The following is a 23,241-nucleotide window of genomic DNA, read 5'->3' on the forward strand; positions in this document are numbered from 1 at the left end:
CCGAGTTGGAAGCTTGGGACTGGGATAATGTGGAGGGAGGGGAAATGAGGACACTGGTGAAATTCACATTGATCCTGTGGTTGCAGAGTCCCAAGGTTTTACCTCACACTCTCTTGTATATCTTGCTTTGAGTAAGAAAACCAAAATTGCACACAACATTGCAGCTGCAGTCTTACCAATGCCCTGTGCAGCTGCAGTCAGACTTCCTTGCTCCAGCACTCTTTATTAAACCTTCTATCATTTGACTTCCTGAGTATTTGTTGCATATTTGCTTTCAGGTGTACAAGGACACACGTCAATCTTTCCAACTTATCACCATTTGAGTAGTATTCTACCATGCTGTTTTGAAGGCGACATTTTCACATTTTTCTGCATTATACTGCATCTGTCATATATATGCCCATTCAATTTAATTGCTATGAAGATTGTGTATATCCTCCTCACTACACACACTCCCACCTAATTTTGTGTAATAAAACTTGGAAATATTACATTGATTTGGATGAGCAAATCAATTGTGTATTGTGAATAAATAGCATCCAAGCACTGATCCTACGATTATCCCACTTGTTACCGCCTTCCACTCATAAAACAACCCATTTATTCCTACTGTTTCCTGTGTACTGACCAGTTCTCAATCCATTACACTATATTGCTGTGAATTACATGTGCTTTGATTTTGCACCAGAATTGTTATTTTCATTCACTCAGAGGACATGTGCATTGCTGGCTGGCCAGCATTTATTGTCTGTCCCTGGTTGCCCTTGAGAAGGTAGTGGTGAGCTGCATTCTCAAACTGCTGTAGTTCACACACAGTGTAGATTGACCCATGATGCCCTTGGGTGGGAATTTCAGGATTTAAGCCAGCCACAGTGAAGGAACAGCACTATATTTCCAAGTCAGGATTGTGAGTGGTTTGTAGGGGAACTTGGTAATGGTGGCATTTCTGCGTAACCTTGTCCTTTTTAGATAGAATTGATTGTGGTTTTGAGAGGTATTGTCTAAGGGGCTTTGATGAATTTCTGCAATACATCAGTTAGATAGTATACACCTGCTACTGAGCATTGCTGGTGGATGTGGTGCTAATCAAACAGGCTACTTTATCCGATGATATCCATCTTCTTGATGTTTTTGGAGCTGTACTCACCCAGCCAAGTAAGGGAGTATTCCATCACACTTTGGACTTGTGCAGCCTCCCCCCTTCCTCAGCACAACACTCCCTCCACCTATCTTTGACAATCTGGACAAAGGAACTGAGGGCATTGTTGCTACATTTTCAGATGACAACGTATAACATGGTCCCCACATCGACCCCTGCAGAACTCTACTAAGTCACCAGCTGCCATAATGGAAAAGATCCCTTTATCCCCGCTCTCTTATCTTCTGCCAGTAAACCAACCCCCTATATACCCTAGTACCTTGCTCCTAACACCATGGACACTTATCTTATTTAGCAGCATCCTGTATAGCACCTTGTTAAAGGCCTTATGAAAATCCAAATAGACCACATCCAACAGCTCTCCTTTCTCCTAACATGCTCATTATCTCCTCAAAGAATTCTAAAAGCTTTCTCAGGCATGACCTCCCCTTTACAAAGCCATGCTGACTCAGCCCTATATTACCATGCACTTCCAAGTACTCTATTCTCATCCTTGATATGGACTCTTAAAATTTTACCAGATCGAGGTCAAACTAACTGGCCTTAAATTTACTGTCTTCTGTCTCCCTCCCTTCTTAAACATGGGTGTTACATTCACCATTTTCCAGTCCCCTGGTACCCTCTCTGATTCCAGTAATTCCTGAAAGATCACCACCAATACCTCTATAATATCCTTAATTATCTCTTTCAGACTCTGGGCTGTAGTTCCTCTGGTCCTCTGATTTAGTCATCTTCAGACGGTTTCAGCTTCCCCAGTACCACCATGCTCACCTTGACCGCCGCCACTCCCCTCCCACAACACCTGAATCTCTCGACATTCCGGTGTGCTGCTGGTGTCTTCTACAGTGAAACGTCTTGCACAGTACCTGTTCAATTCCCCCTGTCACCTTTTTGTTCCTCATCAATACTACTTCAGCCTCATTTTCCTGTAGTCTAATATCTACTCTTACATTTTTAAGATATTTAAAAAAACTCTTGCAATAATCTTTTATCTTACTAGTTAGCTTACACTCATATTTCACGTTCTCCCACTTATTGCTTTTTCTTAATTGTCCTCCACTGGCGTTTTAAAGGCTTCCCAATCCTCTGGTTTCCCACTAATCTTCACCGCATTGTAAGCTTTTTCTTTTGCTTTTACGCTGTCCCTGATTTCCCTCAGCAACCACGGTTGCCTCATTCTTCCTTGGGGTTCTACATCTGCACACAGTATTCCACATATGGCCTCACCCAATCTCCTGTGCAAGTTCACAAGACCTTATTCCTCTTCTCCAATCCCCTTGCAATAAGGGTCAACATCTCATTGACTAAAACCAGTTTGAAATATTGACTGACCAAATCTGGTTTTTAACAGATTTAACAAGGTTCTGCTTGTTGCCACAAGGATACTGTGTCTTGATTATTTTCAGAGGGGTTGTAAATGGGTTGGGCTCTGATTAGACTGGTTTGGTACAGAGATGAAAAGGATTTTGAGAGGCTGTGACCTCAGGCCAAAGTGGTCATGTTTTAGAAGTGACCTGTACAATGGAAAGGGAATGGTCAGCTCCCTAGCTCACCAGTTCAGTCCAGAACTAGTCGGGAGTTCAACAGTAAGCTGTGTGGAAACGGGCTGTCTCTCTCTCTCTCCTTTTGCCCTTCTAACTTCAACCTGTAAGCATTTGTTTCCTTGATACTGTGTTTTAAAGGGAGTTTACTTATTGGGACTATAATGTATATTTGGAACAGCATAATTAAGTCTAGTTTAGATAGACTGAGTTCTGTAGGGGCTCTTTATTCTGTTCTTTGTGTTTCATTGTATAATTTTGTGAATAAACTTTTGTCCATTTTAAAACCTGGTAGTCAACCTAGCTAACTTACTCCAGGTAATTTTCACTGTACACTTACCGAAGCAAATTGCAAAGTTATGGTCTGGTCTGCCTGCTTAAGAATGTTTTGAGTGGTCTGGTCTAGTCTATAACATTGATCAACTACAATAACTGGCACTTGTAAAGGAAAACCAGTTATGATCCTGTTTGCCTTTAATTTTAACAAGTTGATTCTTGCTGGAATTAGTTCCCTTGTACTGGTGGAAGATTTGGCAAACAAATTGAAACCAATTGGAGTTAAGTGGAGCCATATGATATGCAGTTATTTCAGTTATTCTTTGAACTAGAAAGTTTACCAGTGGAAGCCAATTGGATTGGCTGAAGCCAAAACAATTCTTGAACAAATCAGCTGAAAATAAAAATTTGTGGGGAAACTGTTGTACGATTTTGGCAGCCATTATAATAGGATCCCGTAACTGTTTTCTTTACACCTAATTGGCATCGATTTTGGAAGGTTGGCCTGGATCTCTGTGAAGTCATGCAGAAATGATGCCATATTCCAGCATTTAGGAGTCCTTCCCCACCTCTACTTCTAGGATTCCCAAGATCCTATTTTTGCTGGGGAGAGAAAGGAGGTGAGATGTGTCTCACACATGGGAAAACCTAAACTCAACAAAGGCATTTTAACTCCAAGCTAGGTTCAACCAAACCACATTTTTGCTTGAATGAGATATACTTCCTACATTGTGTTGTATAGCTTTTTCAGAGTAGATATAGGGTCATACAGCACGAAAACAGACCCTTCAATCCAGTTCATCCATGCAGACAAAGTTTCCCAAACTAAATAGTCCCATTTGCCTGCATCCAGATGCCTTTTAAGTATTGTAATTGTATCTGTATCTACCACTTCCTCTGGTAGTTCAATCCATATATGCAACACCCTCCGATCCCTTTTTAAGTATTGGTTGTTGTCCATCCACTTCTAAATAAGGACAAAAAAAATGTGCATTTTTCCAATCCAGAGGGACAACTTCTGTTTCTAGAGAACTCTGAAAGATTAGTTAGTGTGTCTACAATGTGTTCCCCATCTTACTTTAACATACTTAGTTGGGTACAGTGACAGTGTCGGGAATTAGTCATTCTTTAATTCCATTAATTTGCTCATTATTGATTATTAATTCTTTCAGTCCAATCTACTATTCATTTCCTTGGGACATCCAACAAGTTATTCTCTTTCTATTGTAAATATAGACAAAATTATGAGTTAACATGTCTGCCATTTCCTCAGTCATTACCAGTATCTCCACTTTCAGGCTTCAGTGAGTCAATATTACTCCTGACCACCCACTTGCCCTTTATTGATTTTGATGTCCTTTGCAAGTTTCCTTTCATAATCCCTTCTTATAGCTGTGTAATTTGTTGTTTCGTAGCCCTCTGCTGGTCTTTGTGTCTTTCCCATTCACCAGGATCTGCATTGTTTATCTTTGCATTTTTGTAAGCCGTTTCATTCTGTCTCTTCTGTCTTTAGTTTTCCACGTCTGTTTTTCTCTGAAGTGAACCTTTTCCCTCTCAGGGATGTAAACCAATTTTGTATTGTGTTAAATGTTTCTTTAAACATCCTTGACTGTTCTTTAGTTGTTTTGAACTAGGAAAATCTGTTCATGAGTACAGTGGAGAGTCTCATTAAAGTCGGTCTGAGCTAAATCTAAAACTCCAGTAGCTGGTTCATGCTTTTCTCTTTCAAAAGCTACATTAGACTCAGTTATGTTATGATCGCTATTTGATCAATGCTCATGCACAATTAATTTACTTATTAAATTCAAATCTTTACTTATTACTAAATCCAATAATCCTCATTACATTCAGAACATATTGCTGTTGGAAACTGTCCCAGATACATTCTAGAGATTCAGTATGGAATAAGCATTCAAGAGAATTGGTGGGGGCAGGTACAATTACAATATTTAAAAGGCATCTGGATAGGTATGTGAATAGGAACAGTTTTGAGGGATATGAACAAATGCAGGCAAAGGGGACTAGGTTAGTTTTGGATATCTGGTCAGCATGGATAAGTAGAACTGAGGGGTTCTGTTTTTACTATTACTCCCTTTTGGACATGGGCTTGCTTGCCTCTCTCAATCCATGTTAAAATTAAAATCCACAATTAATAGTATTCTACCTTTGTTTCACACTTGCCCAATTTCTGCATTTACGCAATCTAGCACTTCAGAGCTGCTACCATGGTGTCAATACATAACATCTATGAAGATGTAGTATGGAGACCCACACTGTTCAAAATGGAGGAAGAGAAGGCTCCACAAATATCTCCATCCTCAATGGTGGAGGAGCCCAGCATATCAGTGCAAAAGATAATGCTGAAGGATTTGCAACAACTTTCAGCCTCCCCCAGTGGTCCCCAATATGACAGATACAAGTCTTCAGCCAATTTGATTCACTCCATATATTATCAATAAACCATTGAAGGCAAAGACTACAGGCCCTGACAACATTCCAGCAATGTAACTGAAACTTTGTTCTCCAGAATGTGTTGCTCCCCTAGCCAAACTGTTCTAGTACAGCTACAACATTGTCGGGTAAATGCTAATGTGGAAAATTGCCCAGGTATGGCCTGTATGCAAAAAGCGGGACAAATCCAACCCACCCAATTACTGCCCCATGAGTCTATTGTAGATTATCAGTAAAGTGATGGAAGGGGTCACCAACAGTGCTATCAAGCTCAGCACCTGCTCAGCAATAACCTCCTCAGTGATGCCCAGTTTGGGTCCCACCAGGGCCACTCTGCTCCTGATCTTGTTAGTCTTGGTTCAAACGTGAACAAAAGAGCTGAACTCCAGAGGTGAGGTGAGAGTGACAGCTCTTGACATCAAGGCTGCATTTGACTAAGTGTGGCATCAAGAAGCCTGATCAAAACTCGAATCAGTGGGTATTAGGAGCAAACCGCTAGTTAGAATCATAACTGGCACATAAGGTGGTTGTGGTTGGAGATCAGTCATCTCAGATCCAGGATGTCTTTGCAGGAGTTCCTGAGGGTGTTATCCTATGAGAAAGTAAGGACTGCAAATGCTGGAGATCAATCAAAATGTGTGGCGCTGGAAAAGCACAGCTGGTCAGGCAGCATCTGAGTAGCAGAGTTGATATTTCAGGCATAAGCCCTTCATCGGGAATGTGGGGGTGGGGGGGGGGGGCAAGGCAGCTGAGAGATAAATAGGAGGGGGGTGTGGTGGGGCAATTAAGGTAGCTAGGAAGGCAAAAGGTGGATGCAATTGGTGGGGGGAGGGTGATAAGTCAGGGTGGAGGGTGGAACGGAAGGGTGGGAAGGAAGATGGACAGATGGGAGAAGTTTAGATTAGATTTGATTAGATTCCCTAGAGTGTGGAAACAGGCCCTTCGGCCCAACCAGTCCACACCGACCCTCCAAAGAGTAATCCATTTCCCTCTGAATAAAGCACCTAACACTATGGGCAATTTAGCATGGCCAATTCACCTGACCTGCACACCTTTGGACTGTGGGAGGAAACCAGAGCACCCAGAGGAAACCCACACAGACATGGGGAGAATGTGCAAACTCCACACAGACAGTCGCCGGAGGCTGGAATCGTACCTGGGACCCTAGTGCTGTGAGTTCAAGAGGACAGTGCTGAGTTGGAGGTTGAATCTGGGATGAGGTATGGGAGGGAAGATGCAGAAACTGGTGAAATCAACGTTGATACCATGTGGTTGGAGGGTCACAAGGCAGAAGATGAGACATTCTTCCTCCAGGCATTGGGTGGCTAGGATTTGGTGAAGGAGGCGGCCCAGGACTTGCATGTCCTTGGCAGAGTGGGACAGGCAGTTGAAGCAGTTGGCCACAGGGCGGTGGGGTTGGTTGGCATGTGTATCCTGGAAATGTTCTCTGAAACATTCTTTGGTGTGTGTGTATTCCCAACCATCTTAAGCTGCTTCATCAATGACCTTCCATCTATTCTAAGGTCAGAAGTGGGGATAATTGCAGATGTTTGTGCAATGTTGAGTACCATTCGCAACTCCTCACATACTGAAGCAGTTTGTGTTCAAATGCAACAACATCTGGAAAATATCCAAGCTTGAGCAGACAAATACCAAGCAGTGATCATGTCTAATCAGAGATAATCCAACCACCACCCCTTGACCTTAAATGGTGTTTGCATCACTGATTTCCCCCACTATCAACATCTTGGGGGTTACCATTAACCAGAAACTCAACTAGACTCACCACAACCATAATGACTACAAGAGCAGGTCCGAGACCAGGATTACTGCAGCTAGCAACTCACCTCCTGTCCACTGCCAATACTACTGAACAATGTACAGCTGCACCCTAAGATGAGCATTGCATCACACTCCCAACTTGTAGAAAGTGAGGACAGCAGATGCTGGAGAATGCAAGTTGAAAAGTGTGGAGCTGGGAAAAGCACAAGTCAGGCAGCATCCGAGAAGCAGGCGAGTCAATGTTTTGGGCATAAGCCGTACATCAGGAATGTGGAGGGGGAAAGGGGGTGGGGCTGGCGGGAGGAAGATAGATGGGAAGGCTGCAGGTGGGGGTTAATTGTGACCTGTCAGTGGACAGGGCTATTACAATGGGGGCTGAAAATTCACAAACTCTAAGTTCATCTTTCTTCCTTCCAACATATCCACTCCACACCTCAGTATTCTGGGACCTCATTCCTGCTGCAATTACAGTAGTTAGGCTCTCGACCCCTATTTGGGAGATTGAGAATGTTGGTTGGAATTAGAGCTATTAGGGGCCATGGGGTGGGATGTCATGCGCTGGCATAAATTGGCATGGAAGCCACAATAGCCATTGGGATGAACAGGGAATCACAGGCTTGCATAGGGGGAGAATTGAGGATTACATGTTAATAGGAAATGTCTCAGGGGTCATGAGGTTGCAAAGAATGGCATGTAAAGTATGAGGCTCATGGAGGATGGATAAAGGGGGCAATGGGGTTGCATGAGAGGAGGATAATGAGTATCAAGGGCCATGAGGAGTGGCTGCAGGTATGAGTTGGCATAGAGACTTGGGAGGTGAGGGGTTGAGAGCCTAACTACTGTTATTACTGCAGGAATAAGGTCCCAGAGTACTGAGGTGTGTATTTTAAAAATTCTACTTGTACACTTGGCAGCTACAATCTGTCAACACAACTGGACTGTCTTCACTTTACGCCCACCTCCCCAGATCTCAAAAACAAACACCAGCAATTTGATTGTTTGAGAAATTTTCTGACTTTGCGTAATCACCTTGTGTGCGAAAATCAGGCCATTAAGTTTATTAAGGGCTGTAAAAACTTACCTTCACAAAATGTTAAGTTCATTTGCAGTGCTTATGTTGAATTGCTGCATTATCTTTCTTTTTGTTAATGTAAATGATCTTACACATTCCAAGCTGGCGCAGTCCAGGTTCACGGCAATGGCAGGTTTGTGTGGCTCAGGCATAAACATCTAGCTCCAACATTGGTCAAGGATCTTCATCACAGCCTTTGCCCTTCCTTTATCTCTCAGATGTAGTTGTTTAAATCTGACTCTTTCTGATCACCCGAAGCTGAATATCCCCTTTTTGCTAAGTCTCTCTTGTTGCTCGACTACACTTCCTTTTAACCTGCTTCCTGTAAGGATTCCATTCCACTGTCCCACTTTCTCCATCTCTGTCACATCTGTTTGGATGATGCCACCTTCCAAAAGTGTATTTCCAAATGATCACTTGTCTCTTCAACTGAAGATTCACCCCCACCCTCAGGGCCCTCAACCATTCCCAACACATTTCCCACACTTCTGCCCTCACCCATTCTCCTCCCTCCCAGAACAATGTTTGGGTTCCCCTTGTCATCACTTTTCACCTCATAGGCTTTACATGAAAAGCTCATCTTCTGTCATTTCTGCCACTTCCTGCAAACACCCTCTCTTCATCCCTTATTAGCATTCCACAGGAACAGGACCCTCTGACACCTTAGTCCACTCCTTTGTCATACCCCATACCTCTACACAGACAGACAGAGACACTCTTGAGGCTGTGTACCTTGCGCTCCAGTTCGAAATTGTTGAAGTGTCCAAAATAGGTGAGATAGAGTTCTTATTTAAATGTTACATTGTCCACCTCTTTCTGCAACTGAAGTGGCTGTGCCTGATCAGAAGCAGATGATAAATTAAACTGAAGTTGCACAATGGCTTCTCAATGCTGCTACACAAATGATCACAATTATTTTTCATCATTTACAGCAGGACTGTCAGACAGACCAGGCGAGGTGATTCAGCTTCGGCACAGCTGGCCCCAAAGTGCTCCCCCACTGACACCTCAGTCACCTGCCCTGCCTTATTTCCCAAGAGTAAGTCAAGTTTTGCACCTTCTCTAGTTGGTACATCCACATACTGAATCAGAAAATTGTCATGTACACACTTAAAGGTTTAGATGGAGAGGAATTTCTTAACACTATGGCAGCCCTCAATTTCTTTAGTCATCCAGCATTCCTTACACAGTGTGGTGGAAATGCTCATATCCTCAACACTGCCCATGCAGAATTGGCCAGCACCTCTACTGAACCATGAGGAGGCCAATGAGCCTTGGGTCACTGCAGTTGATGGCAAGGTAACTAACGTTATAATTAATTTCAAAATTTGAAAATGATTACATTAGATACTTTACAGTGTGGAAACAGGCCCTTCGGCCCAACAAGTCCACACCGACCCGCCGAAGCGCAACCCACCCATAACCCTACATTTACCCCTTACCTAACACTATGGACAATTTAGCATGGCCAATTCACCTGACCTGCACATCTTTGGACTGTGGACTCCAGAGCACCCGGAGGAAACCCACGCAGACATGGGGAGAATGTGCAAACTCCACACAGTCAGTCACCTGAGGCGGGAATTGAACCCAGGTCTCTGGCGCTGTGAGGCAGCAGTGCTAACCACTGTGCCACCCCCACTGATGGAACTCACTTCCATTAGTATTAACGTTTCATTCAGTGAGATTGAACAATTTCAAATCGCTTTTGAGTCTGTACCATCTTCCAATTTTACATGTTGGGTACTATTTCCTCAGTTTTACTTTTCAGGTAAAACTGCTAGATGTCTTTGAGGTATTAGAGAGAACGTGGATAAGACGACAGTGGAATGCAGGCTCAGAGTCCCTTGAAAGGGGTCGCAGGTAGGTAGGATAGTGAAGGTGGCGTTTGGTATGCTTTCCTTTATTGATTAGAGATTTAAGTATAGGAGTTGGGAGGTCATGTTGTGGGTGTACAGGACATTGGTTAGGCCACTGTTGGAATATTGTGTGCAATTCTGGTCTCCTTCCCATCAGAAGGATGTTGTGAAACTTGAAATGGTTCAGAAAAGATTTACAAGGTTGTTGTCAGGGTTGGAAGATTTGAGCTATAGGGAGAGGCTGAACAGGCTGGGGCTGTTTTCCCGGAGACTGAGGGGTGACCTTATAGAGGTTTATAAAATCATGAGGGGTATGAATAAAATAAATAAACAAGGTCTTTTCCATGGGTTGGGCGAGTCCTGAACTAGAGGGCATAGGTTTCAGGTGAGAGGGGAAAGATATAAAAGAGACCTAAGGGGCAACTTTTTCTCAGAGGCTAGTGCTTGTGTGGAATGAGCTGCTAGAGGAGACTGGGGAGGCTGGTGCAATTACAGTATTTAGAGTCATAGAGATGTACAGCATGGAAATGGATCCGTTGGTCCAACCTGTCCATGCTAACCAGATACCCCAACTGAATCTAGTCTCACCTGCCAGCACCTGGCCCATATCCCTCCAAACCTTTCCTATTCATATACACATCCAAATGCCTCTTAAATGTTGCAATTGTATCAGCCTCCACCACTTCCTCTGGCAGCTCACTCCATACACGTACCACCCTCTGCGTGAAAACGTTGCCCCGTAGGTCTCTTTTATATCTTTCCCCTCTCACCCTAAACCTATGTCCTCTAGTTCTCGACTACCCGACCCCAGGGAAAAGACTTTGCCTATTTATCCTATCCATGCCCCTCATAATTTTGTAAACCTCTTAAAAGGTCACCCCTTAGCCTACGATGCTCCAGGGAAAACAGCCCCAGCCTGTTCAGCCTCTCCCTATAGCTCAAATCCTCCAACCCTGGCAACATCCTTGTAAATCTTTTCTGAACCCTTTCAAGTTTCACAACATCTTTCCGATAGGAAGGAGACCAGAATTGTATGCAATATTCCAACAGTGGCCTAACCAATATCCTGTACAGCCACAACATGACCTCCCAACTCCTGTGCTCAATACTCTGACCAATAAAGGAAAGCATACCAAACGCTTTCTTCACTATCCTATCTACCTGCAACTCCACTTTCAAGGAGCTATGAACCTGCACTCCAAGGTCTCTTTGTTCAGCAACACTCCCTAGGACCTTACCATTAAGTGCATAAGTCCTGCTAAGATTTGCTTTCCCAGAATGCAGCACCTCACATTTATCTGAATTAAACTCCATCTGCCACTTCTCAGCCCATTGGCCCATCTGGTCCAGATCCTGTTGTAATCTGAGGTAACCCTCTTCGCTGTCCACTACACCTCCAATTTTGGTGTCATCTGCAAACTTAGTAACTGTACCTCTTACATAAATGATTTGGATGAGAGCATAAATGACAAAAATTAGATGACCCAGCACCGATCCTTGTGGCACTCCACTGGTCACAGGCCTCCAATCTGAAAAACAACCCTCCACTACCACCCTCTGTCTTCTACCTTTGAGCCAGTTCTGTATCCAAATGGCTAGTTCACCCTGTAGTCAGTGAGATCTAACCTTGCTAATCAGTCTCCCATGGGGAACCTTGTCGAACGCCTTACTGAAGTCCATGTATATCTGCCCTCATCAATCCTCTTTGTTACTTCATTAAAAAACTCAATCATGTTTGTGAGACATGATTTCCCATGCACAAAGCCATGTTGACTATCCCTAATCAGTCCTTGCCTTTTCAAATACATGTACATCCTGTCCCTCAGGATTCCCTCCAACAACTTGCCCACCACCAAGGTCAGGTTCACCGGTCTATAGTTCCCTGACTTGTCTTTAGCACCCTTCTTAAACAGTGGCAGCATGTTTGCCAACCTCTAGTCTTCCAGCAACTCACTTGCGGCTATCGATGATACAAATATCTCAGCAAGAGGCCCACCAATCACTTCTCTGGCATCTCAGAGTTCTCTGGTACACCTGATCAGGTCCTGGGGATTTATCCACCTTTACCTGTTTCAAGACATCCAGCACTTCCTCCTCTAATCTGGACATTTTGCAAGATGTCACCATTTATTTCCCTACAGTCTATATCTTCCATATCCTTTTCCACAGTAAATACTGATGCAAAATATTCACTTAGTATCTCCCCCATTTTCTCTGGCTCCACACAAAGGCCACCTTGCTGATTCTCTCCCTAGTTACCCTTTTGTCCTTAATATATTAGTAAAAACACTTTGAATTCTCGTTAACTCTATTTGCCAAAGCTATCTCATGTTCCCTTTTTTCCCTCCTGATTTCCCTCTTAAGTATACTTCTACTTCCTTTATACTCTTCTAAGGATTCACTCTATCTATCCTGTCTATACCTGACATATGCTTCCTTCTTTTTCTTAACTAAATCCTCAATTTCTTTAGTCATCCAGCATTCCCTATACCTACCAGCCTTCCCTTTCATCCAACATGAATATACTTTCTCTGGATTCTCGTTATCTCATTTCTGAAGGCTTCCCATTTTCCAGCCGTCCCTTTACCTGCGAACACCTGCCTCCAATCGGTATTCGAAAGTTCTTGCCTAATACCGTCAATATTAGCCATTCTCCAATTTAGAACTTCAACTTTTAGATCTGGTCTATCCTTTTCCATCACAATTTTAAAAAGAATAGAATTATGGTCGCTGGCCCCAAAGTGCTCCCCCACTGACACCTCAGTCACTTGCCCTGCCTTATTTCCCAAGAGTAAGTCAAGTTTTGCACCTTCTCTAGTTGGTACATCCACATACTGAATCAGAAAATTGTCTTGTACACACTTAACAAATTCCTCTCCATCTAAACCTTTAACACTATGGCAGTCCCAGTCTATATTTAGAAAGTTAAAATCCCCTACCATAACCACCCTATTATTCTTACAAGTTTGTTTCTCAATTTCCCTCTGACGATTAGGGGGTCTATAATACAATCCCAATAAGGTTATCATCCCTTTCTTATTTCTCAGTTCCACCCAAATAACTTCCGTGGATGTATTTCTGGGAATAACCTTCCTCAGCACAGCTGTATTCCTATCCCTTATCAAAAATACCACTCCCCCTCCTCTCTTGCCTCCCTTTCTACCCTTCCTGTCGCATGTGTGTCCTGAACATTAAGTTGCCAGTCCTGCCCATCCCTGAGCCAGGTTTCTGTAATTGCTATGATATCCCAGTCCCATGTTCCTAACCATGTCCTGAGTTCATCTGCCTTCCCTGTTAGGCCCCTTGCATTGAAATAAATGCTGTTTAATGTATTAGTCCTACCTTGTCCCTGTGTACCCTGACTGTTTGACTCACTTCTGTTTTCAACTGTACCGGCCTCAGATTGATCTCTTTCCTCACTATCTCGCTGGGTCCCACCACCCCCACCTTACGAGTTTAAATCCTCCCAAGCAGTTCGAGCAAATTTCCCTGCCAGTATATTAGTCCCCTTCCAATTTAGGTGCAATTTGTCCTTCTTGTACAGGTCCCTTCTACCCCAAAAGAAATTCCAATGATCCAAAAATGTGAATTCTACTCCCATACACTAGCTCCTCAGCCATGCATTCATCTGCTCTATCCTCCTATTCCTGCCCTCACTAGCTCGTAGCACTGGGAGTAATCCAGATATTACTATCCTTGAGGACCTCCTTTTAAAATTTCTACCTAACTCTGTAATCTCCCTTCAGAATCTCAACAGATTGTTGGCTCCAATGTGGACAGTGATTTCTTGCTGGCCCCTCTCCCTCGTGAGAACATTCTGCACTCTGAGACATCCTTGATCCTGGCACCAGGGAAGTAAAACCATTCTGGTTTTTCTCTGCTGGCCACAGAAACGTCTGTCTGTACCTCGGACTAGAGAATCCCCCGACACAATTGAAGCCGACGTACCCCTCGTTGCATTAGAGCCAGTCTCAATACCAGAAACTTGACTGTTTGTGTTTCGTTCCCCTGAGAATCCATCACCCCCTACATTTTCCAAAACAACATGTCTGTTTGAAATGGGTACATCCACAAAAGACTCCTGCCCTAGGTGCATACCTCTCTAACCCTTCCTGGAGTTAACCCATCTATGTGACTGTATCTGAGACTTTTCCCCCCTTTCTATACCTGCCACCCATCGCATACTGTTGCTGTTGCAAATTCCTCATCGCTTCTAACTGTCTCTCCAACCGACCCATTCGATCTGATAAGATTTGCATCCAACAGCATTTATGGCAGATATAATCCGCAGTAACCCTTAAACTCTTTAAATTCCCACATCTGACCAGAAGTACATCTCACTGCAAAGGCCAATTTGCTCATGTTGGGTATTGGGTCCTTCATTTTGGTGAGTTGTTGTCTGAGCGTGGCTGTTGGTTTGTGTGCTGTTATGCGTCCTAGTGGTTGCAGTAGTCTGGCTGTCAGTTCAGAAATGCTCCTGATGTATGGTAATGTGGCTAGTCCTTTGGGTTGCGGCATGTCCTCGTTCCATTGTCTCTCCCTTAGGCATCTGTTGATGAAATTGCGAGGGTATCCGTTTTTGGCGAATACCTTGTATAGGTGTTCCTCTTCCTCTTTTTGTAGTTCTGGTGTGCTGCAGTGTGTTGTGGCCCTTTAGAATAGTGTCCTGATGCAACTTCGTTTGTGTGTGTTGGGGTGGTTGCTTTCATAGTTTAGGACTTGGTCTGTGTGTGTGGCTTTCCTGTAAACCTTTGTGGTGAATTCTCCATTTGGTGTTCTCTGTACCATCACGTCTAGGAATGGGAGTTGGTTGTCCTTTTCTTCCTCTCTAGTGAATCGGATTCCTGTGAGTGTGGCGTTGATGATCTGGTGTGTGTTCTCTATTTCTGTGTTTTTAATGATTACAAAGGTGTCATCCACGTATCTAACCCAGAGTTTGGGTTGAATTTGTGGTAAGACTGTTTGTTCTAACCTTTGAATTACTGCTTCTGCTATGAGTCCAGAGATCAGTGAGCCCATGGGTGTTCCGTTGATTTGTTTGTATATTTGGTTATTGAATTTGAAGTGTGTTGTGAGGCACAAGTCCAGTAGTTTAAGTATGCCATCTTTGTTGATAGGTTCAATGTCCTGTTGTCTGTTATGTCTGTCCAGCAGGTTGGCTATTGTTTCTTTGGCTAGGGTTTTGCCGATGGAGGTGAACAGTGCCATTACATCGAATGAGACCATAGTTTCTTCCTTGTCTATGTGTATATTTCTGATGATGTCCAAGAATTCCTGTGTCGATTGTATAGATTGTCTGGATCCGCTGATCTGGATCAGGTGTTTCAGTTTCAGTTTCAGTTCTTTGGCCAGTTTGTGTGATGGTGTTCCTGGTAGTGATACTATGGGTCTGAGTGGGATGTCTGGTTTGTGCACTTTGAGTAGTTCATAGAATCTGGGGATGTTGTTGCTTTCAGGTTTCATTCTTTGTAGGTCAGACCTGGTTATCTGTCCGTTTTTTTGTAGATTCCTCAGTGTGTTGTTTATCCTATTGGTGAGCTGTGGGGTGGGGTCAAACTCCCTCTTTTGGTAGGTGTTGGTATCTGCAAGTTGTTGTGCTTTTTGCATGTACTCTGCTTTGTCCGGGATGACTGTCATTCTGCCTTTGTCTGCTGGTAGTATAATTATGTTCTTATCGTTTCTTAGTGATTTTAGTGCTTCCCTCTCCTTGGTGTTGAGGTTATGTGTTTGTTTTTTTCTTGTTATCAGAGGTACGATACTTTGTCTCACAGTTTGTTGTGTCTCTTCTGTTAGTCCATTGTTCCTGAGTGTGCATTCTAGTGCTGCTAGGAAGTCTGCTGTCTTGGCGTCCCTGTGGTTGTAGTTGAGTCCCTTGGCCAGTATTGTTCTTTCCGTGTCTGTGAGTTGTCTGTGGGATAGGTTTTTAACCCACTAGTGTGTTGTGGTGTCCTCTTCTTTGTGTGTTAGTTTGGCCGTTTTTTCTTTTAGTGCCGTTTTTTTGCGATGTGTTGTCCTGTTCTGTCCTATGGTGACGGCCTGTTCTATGGTCCGGGTCCATTCCTGATTGGTGGATTTTGAAATTAACGATTTTTGGCGCGCAATTTCTTGTCTGTATTTGTGTAGTCTGTTGTGAGCGTCTGTAATCATTACCTGGATCATCCTGAATCCGTTCTGCCTGGCTGTGACCCTGGCTTGTGGATTGTTGACTGGTGGTCTGTATCTGACAGATGGTGGAAGGATTCGATTCTTTCGGCATTCATGCAGGAACCGGAGTTGTTTGTATGTGACGCTTAGGCGGTTGGCACAGGATTCCCATTTCCTGGCTTGTCTTAGCGTCTCTTGCCCGTAGGTGTTCAAAGTTTGTAAGAAGTAACCCACTGTACTCACTACTGCAGCCTCTCTCTTGGACAGACTTAAGTTAATTGTTGTTTTATCTGATTCTGTGTTGTGAACTTTGCCAAACAGGTTCCTCCAAGATTAGTTGTGAAATTCACTGTTTGTTAATTTTCCCAGACGCACTCCGATGTCCAGTGATACATGAATTCAAAAACAGCAAAGGCAGTAACTGTGCAGGTCCTCTCTCTCTCTCCTGCACTGTCCTCACCATGTGCTTCCCTTGTCTGTTCTTCTCCCTTTTAAAACTGCTGTCATTTTGACTTTTTTTCCCAAAGTTCCAAAACAATGCAACAGCATATAAAACAGTAATTGCTACTCCTGGAATTCGAGGAAATCACCTCCAGCACCTAAAATATCTCAAAAAAAAAGGAGCAGTGTTACAGCCAGAAATTTTTCCTGTCCTCCATCTTGGATTACCCAGAGAAAGGCATCTGGATGGGTATGTGAATAGGAAGGATTTAGAGGGAAATGGGCCACGTGTTGGCAAATGGGACTAGATTAGGTTAGGATATCTGGCCGGCATGGACAAGTTGGACACTCAGCTTAAGGTGAATTCATGTACCAAGTCTTTTCATTCTTAGCATTTGTAGGGTGACTGTGAGGAAGGTCAGTCTATGGAAAAGTGTGCCCATAGTTTATCAAATCTGGAGTTTTTGTGAAGCCTCTCTCTCTCTCTCTCTCGTCAGTCAGATGCTGTCAAAGCTAACACCATATAAGGCATGTATTTTAGTTTGTGTAATGCAGTATGCCGGTAGAGAACTGAGGAGTATTATAAAGGGTAATTTGTGTTCTGACTGACATTTTTAGGTTCTGAGAAACGCCCAAATGACCTGGGTTGCCATGGCAATGAACTGCTAAGAAGCCATGGCTGAACAAATAGGTTTGTGAAGGCTGTTTTATTATAGCCAGCAATCTCTCTCTTGGGGATGAACTACTAAAAGTGTAAACAAGGAGGTTTTCAAAGCCTAATTTATTACAAGCAAAATGGAGATGTAATTTTGCAGAGTCAGAGCTCAACTTAAAAGCTTCTCCCACATGTTTTTAAAAGTCCTTGACTTCTCCAAAAATGTGAAATTTCCACCAGTCAGTGGAATTCTGGCTTTTCAATCTCAGAATTCTGCAGTTTAAATTGTTTTCCACCCTCTGTCTGGCCCAGGAGGATCTGTCACTCAGTGCCTTTCTGTTAAATCTTCCACCAGTCAAACTGCCAGTGACTGGGAGCAGCAGAGAGTGTGGGTGGGAGGGTGAGCTGGAGAACAGGATACCAAAGTCTGAGAGTCATACAGCACAGAAACTGACCCTTTGGTCCAACTCGTCCATGCTGACCAGTTATCCTAAATTAATCTAGTTCCATTTGGCCCCATCTTCTTCTTAAAGCCTTCCTATTCATATCCCCATCCAGATTCCTTTTAAGTGTTGTACTTGTACCAGCTGCCTCCTCTTCAGCTTGTTCCATACATGCACCACCTTCTGCATGAAGAAGTTGCCCCTTAGATCCCTTTCAAATCTTTCCCCCACCTTAAACCTATGCTCTCAAGTTTTTGACTTTCCTGCTCTGGAAAAAGATCTTGACTATTCACCCTATCCATGCGCCTCGTGATTTTATAACCTTCTCTCGGGGAGTGGGGAGGGCGGGGAGAGCAGGGAAGATGAGAAAGAAACTGACTTGAACTGGAAATGTTTTACAATTGTTAATATGTGTAATACATCATTTTCTTTATCTAATGTTACCAAGCTTAAATTATATGCAAGTTCTGTTTGGTATGTCTGGTTGAAACAGTTTGACTGTCCAATTTCCTCTTTTCATGTAGATACTTTCCCTCTTAACTTGATTTTGTTCATGAATTTTGATGTCTGGGAAACAGTTCTTCCATCAACATCCAACAACTGAGGTGTAAGGCAAAGTTTGTGTATCTACCTTGAGGTGTTTAGGTGAAGCAGTAATAATGTGCTTTCATGCAACCTATTCTTTCCTGCACAGCTCATGTCCTTATGAAACAAACATTTACTTTGCAAATGAAAGGCAAACATGGATTTTAAGAGTCTTGATACCTTCCATTGAAGGAAGAAGTGGATCAAGGACTGGAATTTGGGATGTGGAATTTTTCCTCTCTCATTAATGATTTGACTGTTAACTTAAAATATTCCCATTATCCACCTGTTTTTCACTTCTGCTCTTCCACAGCTGGGAAAACTGGAGAAATGCAGGTAGCAGGGAGAGTGGAGGAAGGGCCGAGTAGGGAGGGAAGACATGAGAGACTGACCAGCATAGGGAGTGAGGACAGACACCAGAGAGTGAGGAGACTGTGTGGGATAAAATAATGTATGTGAGACTGTGAGGAGGAGGGTACAATAATGTAAAGCCTCCATAGAGTCATAGAGATGTACAGAATGGAAACAGACCCTTCGGTCCAACCCGCCCATGCCCCCAGATATCCCAACCCAATCTCATCCCACCTGCCAGCACCCTGCCCATATTCCTCCAAACCGTTTCTATTCATATACACATCCAAATGCCTCTTAAATGTTGCAATTGAACCAGCCTCCACCACATCCTCTGGCAGCTCATTCCATACACGTACCACCCTCTGTGTGAAAAAGTTCCCCCGTAGGTCTCTTTTATATCTTTCCCCTCTCACCCTAAACCTATGCTCTCTAGTTCTGGCCTCCCCGTCCCCAGGGAAAAAACTTTGCCCATTTTGTAAACCTCTACAAGGTCACCCCTCAGCCTCCGACACTCCAGGGAAAACAACACCAGCCTGTTCAGCCTCTCCCTAAAGCTCAAATCCTCCATCCCTAGCAACATCCTTGTAAATCTTTTCTGAACCCTTTCAAGTTTCATAAAATATTTCCGATAGGAAAGAGACCAGAATTGCACGCAATATTCCAACAGTGGCCTAACCAGTGTCCAGAACAGCTGCAACATGACCTCCCAACTCCTGTACTTAATACTCTGACCAATAAAAGAAAGCATACCAAACACCTTCTTCACTATCCTACCTACCTGCGACTCCACTTTCAAGGAGCTATGAAACTGCACTCCCAAGGTCTTTGTTCAGCAATACTCCCTAGGACCTTACCATTAAGTGTATAAGTCCTGCTAAGATTTGTTTTCCCAAAATGCTGCACCTCGCATTTATCTGAATTAAACTCCATTTGCCACTTCTCATCCCATTGGCCCATCTGGTCAAGATCCTGTTGTAATCAGAGGTAAACTTCTTCGCTGCACCTCCAATTTTGGTGTCATGTGCAATCTTACTAACTATACCATTTATGCTCGCATCCAAATCATTTATGTAAATGATGAAAAGTAGTGAACCCAGCACCGATCCTTGTGGCACCCACTGGTCACAGGCCTCCAGTCTGAAAAACAACCCTCCACTACCACCCTCTGTCTTCTACCTTTTGAGCCATTTCTGTATCCAACTGGCTAGTTCTCGCTGTATTCAGTGAGATCTAACCTTGCTAACCAGACTCCCATGGGGAACCTTGTCGAACCCCTTACTGAAGTCCATATTGATCACATCTACCACTCTGCCCTCATCAATCCTCTTTGTTACTTCTTCAAAAAAAACTCAATCAAGTTTGTGAGACCTGATTTCCCACGCAGAATGCCATGTTGACTATCCCTAATCAGCCCTTGCCTTTCCAAATATATGTACATCCTGTCCCTCAGGATTCCCTCCAACAACTTGCCCACCACCGATGTCAGGCTCACTGGTCTATAATTCCCTGCCCTGTCCTTACCATCCTTCTTAAGCAGTGGCACCACGTTAGCCAATCTCCAGTCTTCCAGCACCTCACCTGTGACTATCGATGATACAAATATCTCAGCAAGAGGCCCAGCAATCACTTCTCTAGCTTTCCACAGAATTCTATGGTACACCTAATCAGATGCTGGGGATTTATCCACCCTTATGCGTTTCAAGACATCCATCACTTCCTCCTCTGTAATATGGACATTTTGCAATGTGTCACCATCTATTTTCCTACATTCTGTATCTTCCATATCCTTTCCACAGTAAATACTGATGCAAAATACTCATTTAGCATCTCTATCTTCTGAGGCTCCACACACGGGCCGCCTTGCTGATCTTTGAGGGGCCCTATTCTCTCCCTAGTTACCCTTTTGTCCTAAATGTATTTGTAAAAACACTTTGGATTCTCCTGAATTCTGTTTGCCAAAGCTATCCCATGTCCCCTTTTTGCCCTCTTAAGTATACTCCTACTTCCTTTATACTCTAAGGATTCACTCGATCTATCCTGTCTATACCTGACATATGCTTCCTTCTTTTTCTTAACTAAACCCTCAATTTCTTTAGTCATCCAACATTCCCTATACCTACCAGCTTTTTCTTTCACCTTAACAGGAATATACTTTCTCTGGATTCTTGTTATCTCATTCCTGAAGGCTTCCCTTTGCCGGCGAACATCGGCCCCCTAATCAGCTTTTGAAAGTTCTTGCCTAATACCATCAAAATTGGCCTTTCTCCAATTTAGAACTTCAACTTTTAGATCTGGTCTATCCTTTTCCATCACTATTTTAAAATCTAATGAAATTGTGGTCGCTGGCCCCAAAGTGCTTCCCCACTGACACCTCAGTCACCTGCCCTGCCTTACTTCCCAAGAGTAGGTCACATTTTGCACCTTCTCTAGTAGGTACATCCACATATTGAATCAGAAAATTTTCTTGTACACACTTCATTTCCACTCCATCTAAACCTTTAGCACTATGGCAGTCCCAGTCTATGTTTGGAAAGTTAAAATCCCCTACCATAATCACCCTATTATTCTTACAAATAGTCTTGAGAGTAAATCGGCTTTATTGAAGATCACTCTCTATCGACAAGAGAGTCATCTCACCTGGAGCTCTGCAGACTCAGGCTTCAGTTCCACATGTCTTGGTTCCTTTCAAACATGCTCAGTTGCTCTATTTAAAGTCAATGTGTAATTTGACCACACAAACTCAAACATTTTTAGAAAGCATTTGGAAAAAGTTCTTGATATTGATGTAATGTTTTATTTTGATCTATAATATGCAAACTTCAATAATAAAAAAAACTTCTATGGTGATTTATTCTGCATAGACTCAGATATTTAAAACATAAAAGGAGGCCATTTGGCCTATTATGTCCACGCCAGTCAACAAAGATCATGACTACTTGAATTCCGCTTTTGTTTTGGTCCATAGTGCTAGACACAATAGCAATGAAAATACATCTCTTGATACACCTTAAATGTTATATGAGTGTTTCTGAGTCAACCACTCTTTCAGGTTATGAGTCCCAGATTCCCACCACCCTGACTGAAAAAATATTCCACTTAAGGATTCTCGTAACCTTCTACCTCTTCCCTTAAATAAAATCATAGAGATATACAGCACGGAACCAGAACCTTTGGTCCAACTCGTTCATGCCAACCAAATATCCTAAATTAATCTCGTCCCATTTGCTACCACTTGGCCCATATCCCTCTAAACCCTTCCTATTCAGATATCCATTTTAAATGTTGTAATTGTACCAGCCTCCATCACTTCCACACAGAGGGTGGTGCATATATGGAATGAGCTGCTGGAGGAAAAGTTGCCTCTTAAGTCCTTTATAAATTATTCCCCTCTCACCCTCAACCAATGCCCTCTATTTTTGGACTCCCCCCACACCAGAGAAAAGATCATATCTATTTATCCTATCCATGCCCCTCATGATTTTATAAACCTCTGTAAGGTCACCCCTCAGCCTCCGATGCTTTAGGGAAACTGTCCCAGCCTGTTCAGCCTCTCCTTATAGCTAAAGCCCTCCAACTCTAGCAACATCCTTGTAAATCTTTTCTGAACACTTTCAAATTTCACAACATCCTTCTGGTAGGGAATCTATTGACCTCTCTACTCATGGGAAAAGTTTCTTCCTATCCATTCCATCTAATCCCACCATGTTAATGATCTTAATCATATATCAGGTTGCCTCTCAACCTTCACCTCTCCAAGGATAACATCGCCAGTTTCTCCAATCTTTCCTCATAGCTCAGACCCTCCAGCCCAGGCAATATTCTGGTAAATCTCCTCTGCTCTCTGTAGTGTAATCACATCCTTCCTGTAAAAGGACAATACAGCAAATGCTGGAGGTTTGAAATAAAAACAGAAAATGCTCGAGAAACTCAGCAGGTCATGTGTGAAGACACAAATGGTTAATATTTCAAGTCCAATATGACTTTTCTTTGCACATTCGGTACTTTGTGGCTTAATCAGTGTTTTATATGGTTCCAGCACCACCGCATTGCTCTTGTATTCCATATTTCCACTAAAGGCAAGAATCCCATATGCTTCAAACCAACTGAGCGACCTTCAAGGATCTGTGGATATGCAAGCTCGTTGTCATCTTCAATATTTTCCCAAAGCTTTACCAAGCATAGTGTAATCCTTACCTCTGGTTTTTCCAGGTTAAGTTCCATTTGCCATTGCTCTGTCCATTTGACCAATCCGTTGATATGGTCCTCAGTATTTACCACCTTACCAATTTTAAATTTTGTTGTTTTGATTTTGGTGTCCAAGATCATATTAATTTGAGATTTTCAAAATATTGGTATAATTTATTCATGAGCTGTGCGCATCATTGACTAAGCCCATCTTTGTTGCTTATCCGTAAATTGTCCTTGTAAAAGTAGTGGTAAGTTTAAGAAAAAAAGTTACATTTGAAAATAGCTTGCAAA

General features: G+C 43.0%; 1 long non-coding RNA gene across 6 annotated transcripts in view; it reads left to right on the forward strand.

The window, feature by feature from the left end:
• LOC140482064 (uncharacterized) overlaps positions 1-23,241 on the forward strand; it is a 145,869-nt gene that overhangs the window by 110,972 nt on the left and 11,656 nt on the right. Inside the window, exon 4 of one of the 6 annotated variants that reach the window (XR_011961651.1) lies at positions 9,214-9,320. The exons of 4 other annotated variants lie outside the window; for them this stretch is intronic. This is a non-coding gene — a long non-coding RNA (uncharacterized lncRNA). Of the gene's footprint in view, positions 1-9,213; positions 9,321-18,347; positions 18,429-23,241 lie in introns of all 6 variants that reach the window. One more of the 6 variants, XR_011961653.1, reaches the window with a different exon arrangement.

This window comes from Chiloscyllium punctatum, chromosome 10 (assembly GCF_047496795.1).
Source record: "Chiloscyllium punctatum isolate Juve2018m chromosome 10, sChiPun1.3, whole genome shotgun sequence".
NCBI classification, from domain to species: domain Eukaryota; kingdom Metazoa; phylum Chordata; class Chondrichthyes; order Orectolobiformes; family Hemiscylliidae; genus Chiloscyllium; species Chiloscyllium punctatum.